This window comes from Myxocyprinus asiaticus, chromosome 45, assembly GCF_019703515.2.
Source record: "Myxocyprinus asiaticus isolate MX2 ecotype Aquarium Trade chromosome 45, UBuf_Myxa_2, whole genome shotgun sequence".
Lineage (NCBI taxonomy): Eukaryota > Metazoa > Chordata > Actinopteri > Cypriniformes > Catostomidae > Myxocyprinus > Myxocyprinus asiaticus.
In genome coordinates, this window is record NC_059388.1 from 6520756 (window position 1) to 6527987 (window position 7232).

Sequence of the window (7232 nt, forward strand, 5' to 3'; positions counted from 1 at the left end):
GTTCTCAGGATACAAAGTCAGTTGGTCTAAATCCGAAGCTTTGGCTCTGACAGCATACTGTCCATTAATGGCCTTCCAGCCAGGTGCCTTCCAGTGGCCCAAACAGGTCATTAAGTATTTGGGTATTTTATTCCCAGCAAATTTGTCTGATTTAGTTAGAGTTAATTTTGACCCTTTAATAAAAAGGTTTTCGAGCAATGTGGGCAGGTGGGCTACATTAAATTTATCGATGATTGGGAAGGTTAATGTTAATAAAATGAACTGTATTGCAAAATTCAACAACCTGCTACAGTCATTCCCTATTGATGTCCCCCTCTCTTATTTCAAGCAATTTGAGAGCATAGTGAAGTCTTTAATTTTGAATGGTAAGCACCCCAGATTACATTTTATTAAGCTGCACAGGCCGACTGACAAAGGTGGGCTAGGCCTACCCAAGATTTTGTTTTATTATTATGCGTTTATGAGACATTTGACTCATTGGTTGCATTCCACCTGAAAGAGCCCCTCCCTGGTTCTGTATTGAACAGGAAGTTCTTGCCCCTATTTTGCACTGCAAAGCCTTTCTATCGATCTATCCAGAGAAGTTAAATCACACCCCATTATTTCGCATTTGCACTCGGTATGGACAAAAGTGTCCAGAGTGTTTAATTCGGATATTTATCTAAATGTTGCCTCAAGCTTATGGCTAAACCCCAAACTATGCATTAATAATCCCCTTTCTGCTGGTCAGAGTGGATTGTGAGGGGGGTTACTACACTCGGTGACCTATATGAGAGTAGTGAGTTGAGATCTTTTGAAAATTTGGTTCAACATTTTGGGATCCGCAGATCTCAGTTTTTTAGGTATCTACAGCTGTGCCACTTGCTCTGTACTATTTTTGGGAATAGCATACACCCTCCTAGAGCGGCAGATACTTTAGGGAGAGGTGATTACTGCTTTTGGAAAAGATCATGAGACCTCGGTGTATTACTCCTTGTTAATTCAGAATCTGGGGGACAGTCATTTATGTGAATCAAAAAAAAAAAAAAAAATGTTAATCTGAAAAAAGTGACATCTGTGATACAATAAAGTTACACCTCTTGTGTCTCTCACTCCAAATTAAAGTGCACCTCACAGGAAAATGTATGTATTAATGAATTTAGATTTATATATTAACATTTAATATATTAGACCTATATATTTAGACATTATAAAATGGGTTATTTGAGAGATCAGGGAACCTTGTATCTTTTGAACAGCACATTAAAAATTAGTCATTGAGTTTCTTTGCATTTATTTACATACTGTACCTGTATGCAGTGCAATGCTGAAAACCTCAGAAAAAATATTGTTTGTAGAAGTGTTAGGTGATTCTCACACTTTAAAGACACATTTATTGTGTGACGAATCTTTCCACCTAAACATATATATACTGGTTAAAATTATATTGCAGGCTATCACATAAAATTACCTGCATTGTACTTCATTAAATTATATTAGACTTTTAATTTAAATGAATGTAAAAGCTTTTATATATCGATTTTTATGCTTTTAAAATTAATTAGCCTGTATGTTCTTATTGGGAACCTATATAAATTAAATTACACATTATATTCAGTTATTTTTTCCAACAGTCACCTCAAACTTCCGCTGCAGCAGGTGTGTTTTTTCATTCTGTGTAAATCTTTACATTTTTCATACTTTCATAATGATCAGCAGAGACATAAATCACACTGAATTTCTTACAAGACGTAAATGCCACTGACTCTCTCTATACTTCACACATAGGCTTATTGTGACAAACATCACTCGTTCATGCGCATGAGCTTCAGGTTTAAGCAAGAACGCAGAATCAAACTCGAGTTAACAGAATGTTTATAGCAAGCATCTTGAGATCGCTGAACCTGATTTAAACCGGTTTGTCTCTGTCTGGTTTTGTCAACATGAAACTTACTCTGAGTTTGTTCAACTATGGGTAACAGGCCTCAGGGCTGGGAACATGATAGACAAGACAGTGGAAGAAAACAACACAACACAATATAACAAGAGTGTCAGGATCCTGCCACTAAAATAAAAAAACAAGACTAGGCAGATAGCATAATCCTGAAAATTTTGTGGCTACAAAAAAAATTAAAAAAATAAAATAAAAAACATAACAGGTTGGTTTACCATGTTTCTAAAAAGTTTTATTTTGTTTACACTTGTTTTTTATTTAATGCATGGTAACTAGAAAGTTTTGAAATGCTATCCTGCAACATAACTGCAACCACAACGCAACATTGTTACATTTTGTAAAAACTTTGTACAAAAGTTTTGTTTGCTGGGAACCCATAAGCCTTTTCTGATAATTAAATGACACAAGCTTATTTCAAGATTTCAACATTGTTTTCATGTTATCATGATGTGATGAGTTTCAGAAGTGCAGAGAAATTACATAAAAAGTGTGTTCCAAAAGAAATACAGCATGAAGGAATAAAGGTCCAAATAATAAAATGATAAAAAAATAAAAAATAAATTTTTGAGGAGGCTTAGCCTTCGTTGCCGCTGACAGACTGCCAGTGTATATAAAAAAAACTGCTGTTCATACTTTGTGTGAAGTTCGCCAATGAGTGAAAAAAGTCCTAATTTAAAATCCCGAAGGAACATTCTCCAAGAAAAAATTATAATGTACAGCAGTGGATGTATATTAGGGACGGGGCTAATTTTATTTCATTATTTGATTAACTTTACATCTTTCTATCTGTCTGTCAGATCTTTACCAATGAATTAATTCATCTGTTTATCTTGAGAAAAACAAAAATGTGCTTTTTATGAACTTCGAGCATTAGACACTACAAAAGAACTGGAAACAATATAGATAAAACATGACTGAAGATTTATTAAGATTTTCCATTTGTTTTGTGGTGAACTTTGTGACTGGGTACTTACAGAAGGTTTTATGGACATATGACACTAAACTGAAAATGAGTTTTAGACCCATGGGTCAGCAGTATGTCTAGAGTAATAAAGGCAAGGTGATGACAAGAACGACACCATCCCCACAGTCAAGCATCGAGGTGGGTCAGTCCTGTTATGGGGGTGTTTTGTGGCTGCAGGAAATGACTATCCTGACTATGTGACTGACACCATGGATGCTTTCAGGTATCAGGCCATTTTGGCAAAAATGTGATACCTTCAGTGTGTAAATTGAAGCTCGGTGATCACTGGACTTTTCAGTAAGTCAATAACACCAAGGATACATCCAAGTTGTCCAAAATCTGGTTCAGGGATGGGTTGTGGAATGTCCTTGAATGGCCCTTTCAGTCCATCATTAAAATCCCATTTGAAATCTTTGTTGGGATTTCAAGGAAGCAGTGGCAGCACAGAAACCAAAAAATGTCAATGAACTGTAAGCTTTTGCTCATGAGAAATGTGTAAAGATTCCAATAGAGAGGTGCCTGAAGCCTGAGAACACGTACCTGATACACTTATTTGATGTTATTAAGGGTAAAGGATGCTCCACAAATGACTTTAGGGGGTTGAATATTTTTGACATGACATTTGTGGAGAGAATTAGTTATTTTTTATTTTAAAATTTGGGTAAACTGAACACTTTTTTCTAAAAATGACTCAAATGTGTATTAAAAACGTACTTTGTTTACTGAGGTTTTAGTTGATGTGTTTTAATTCACATCAATAGAACGTATTGCTGGTCAAGGGGGGTTGAATAATTTTGATTCCAACTGTAGTTGGAAGTTCAGAGATAAAGGCTAAAGTGGAATGTGAGATAAATGAGTGCCATCAGAACAGCAGTGATGTTAAAAGCCATGTAATTTCTTAATGGTGCTAAGAAAGTCTGTGTGGAATTACAAATAGAAATGAAAAGCTTGTTCAAGAACAAAAATGAAGGTCCATTGAGTGAAGGGTGTAGACAATGTATCCTGTCACCACAAGGAGCAGTTTAAATAAATGGTCAAGCAGGCCAATCTTGACATTTTTTAACCTTTTGCTGACATTCAATATATCAGTATTCATGTATTTGCTCTGAAATACCTTTAAAGGGTGTTTTTTTTAATTCAGAGAAAACATCAATTCAACTAATCAGCTGCTGATGCCAAGTAGATTAAATATGCGTAAATGCATGAATATAGTAATAAAGGCATGTTCCCTATCTGTCACTCACTCGACGTTGTGTCGATGTAGTGACACTAGGGGTCACTCTTGGGAGCCCCAAACACCTCTGATCTTTGAGAAATGGCCAATGGGAATTGGTGAGTGGAATTTGATGCCACTCCCCCGGACATACGGATATAAAAGGAGCTGGCTCGCAACCACTTTTCTCTTCAGAGCCGAGCGGTTGTGTTTCAGTGAGCTGAATTCCTCTGCCGATCCATTCACCTCTGCAAAGCTGTTGGATTTACGGCGCATTACAGCAGCTTCTCCCCCTCTTGCACCGGTGGTGTGCAGAGAACTCCCCTGGGCACTTCAGCAGACTAAAAGAGTATATCCTTCCTCTGAAAGAGTATATTTTCCTTCTAAAAGAGTGGTACTTACAGAGAGCGTCTTTTTAAAGATATCTTTCCATTTGTGTATAATTTCTGGTTGTGGTCGTTACCTCTCCGCTTCCGATGGCCACGATCGCTGTCTTACGTGCTTGGGCGCTGCCCACACGGAGATGGCGTTCATGGACGGGTCATATTCTCACTGCGAGAGCATGTCCATGGCAACGTTGCAGTCGCGGCTTTCCTTCGGAGCCAGGTAAGTGCTTTGACCTCCCCAGACTCAGCACGGCCACAGGTTCGGGGAGTTTGGAGGCGTGGCTTGCGCTCTCCAACCCGTCACAATGGCTGACCCGGACCATCCGACTCGGCTATGCGATCCAGTTTGCCAGGCGTCTGCCCAGGTTCAACGGCGTCCGCTTCACCTCGGTGAAAGGCGAGAACGCCGCTGCCCTGCGTGTGGAGATTGCGACCCTTCTGTGGAAGGATGCAATAGAGCCTGTCCCTCCAGCCAAGATGAAGAAGGGGTTCTACAGCCCCTACTTCATCGTACCGAAGAAAGGCGGTGGGTTGCGGCCAATCTTGGACCTGCGAGTACTGAATCGGGCCTTGCACAGACTCCCCGTTCAAGATGCTGACACAGAAATACATTTCAGCGAGCGTTAGGCATCAAGATTGGTTCGCGGCGGTAGACCTAAAGGACTCGTATTTCCACATCTTGGTTGTACTTCGACATAGGTCCTCCCTGCGGTTTGCTTTTGAGGGCCGGGTGTACCAGTACAAGGTCCTCCCCTTCGGTCTGTCCCTGTCGCCTCGCGTCTTCACGAAAGTCACAGAGGCAGCCCTTGCCCCCTAAGGGAAGTGGGCATACACATCCTCAACTATCTAGATGACTGGCTAATCCTAGCTCACTCTCAGGATCTGTTATATGCGCATAGGGACCTGGTGCTCAGGCACCTCAGCTGGCTGGGGGTTCGGGTTAACTGGGAAAAGAGCGTGCACAGTCCGTGCTGAACTGCCTGAAATCGTTCAGGCAGAGAATGGCAGTCCCACTGAAGCAATTTCAGAGGCGTCCTCAGCGGCGGGTTGATGCATATGAGACCACTTCAGCAGCAGCTTCAGACTCGAGTCCCGAGATGGGCATGGTGCCACGGGGCACATCGTGTGGGCTTCATGTCGATCTGTCACTGTTGTTCAGCCTTTGGACAGACCTGGCATTTCTACGGGCAGGGGTTCCCCATTGGTGAACCCGCGTCTTCCTTGGGCAGAGGCCCCTCTGCCACCAGTCGCCATGTTTTAGAGCTCCACCCCCCCTGGGTAGGACCTCTCACGGGGACTTCTCCACATGAGACACTGCCGACAAAACTCGGTAAGACCATGTGACGTATTTCCACACAACTTCCTCCCCCTCGGGCAGGGCGTGGTCTCTGCGGTGTCTTCCCCTTAGAAGTGACACCCCCTCGACGCGGACACTTATGGTCCCCAGTCGATAAACGATTTCATCGACACAACGTCGAGTGAGTGACAGATAGGGAACGTCCTGGTTACTTTCATAACCTCCGTTCCCTGATGGATGAAACATTGTGTCCCTCCTGCCACAACACTGAACTACACACTGAAATGGCAGGGACCTTGTCCCGGCTCCTCAGCAAAAAACCTGAATGAGTGGTTTCAAGCCAGCTCCTTTTATACCCGTATGTCCGGGGGAGTGGCATGCAAATTCCACTCGCCAATTACCACTGTCCTTTTCTCAAAGATCAGAGGTGTTTGGGGCTCCCGAGAGCGACCCCTAGTGTCACTACATCGACACAACGTCTCGTTCCCTCCATTAGGGAATGGAGATTACAAAAGTAACCAGGACGACACCTTTTGAGAAACCAATATAGACCTAAAATAGAGGAAATAATGCAAAAGGGTTAGCATCTTTTAAAGTTTAGTACTGTATTTATAGTAAAGGAATATGGGCAAGATAACAATCTAAATGCAGATCACTCAGCTGGAAGTTTCCCCCAATGGTTGTACATTGAAGCGCTAAAGCACTAAAGACAGTCCTTGGGGACTAAAACTTTTGGTCTACCTTTAAAGTTTGGTCCAACTTTAATTTTTGTTGTTTATCCTTATGTATAAGTTTGTATTATTCTTCAGTGAAGCTTTTAATTTGGATCTTGGACTTCTTTGAATGTATCTTTTGGTTTGAATCTATGTACCCAACAGTTTACTACAAGAACAAGTATTTACTATATATAATTTGACACAGAACTTGTGTTTGTTGTGTACATTGAAGTTGCCAGTTTTCCCCATACTTAATTTGCTAGTTTTACTTCTGACTAACTTTTGTAGTTGTTGTTAATTATTTATTTATTACTTTATGATATCTGAAAAGTTCTGTCTTCTGAAATAGTGCAATGTGCACATTATGAAGAGGGATTTAGAACAAGTCTCGTGACTCACCGATTAGAGCAAATATACAGAAGACCAAAAATATTTCAACAATTCATTATAAGCAGTTTGATTAACATAAAAAGTCTACATGGTTGGTGAGTTTGATATCATGACTGAAAAATAATCAAGAGCTTTACAGCAACAAACAAATACAGTTATATTTACCAAATATTAACAGTTTAGTAAATTAACTAAATAGATTAGAATGTGTTTCACACAAACCTTGCAAGTACATAAAAATTATTGACACATTGCTAAAAAAAACTAATTTATTACATAACAGTCTTGTTTAATATGAATATAATCAATAAGTGTTGGGGTGGATAACATTAA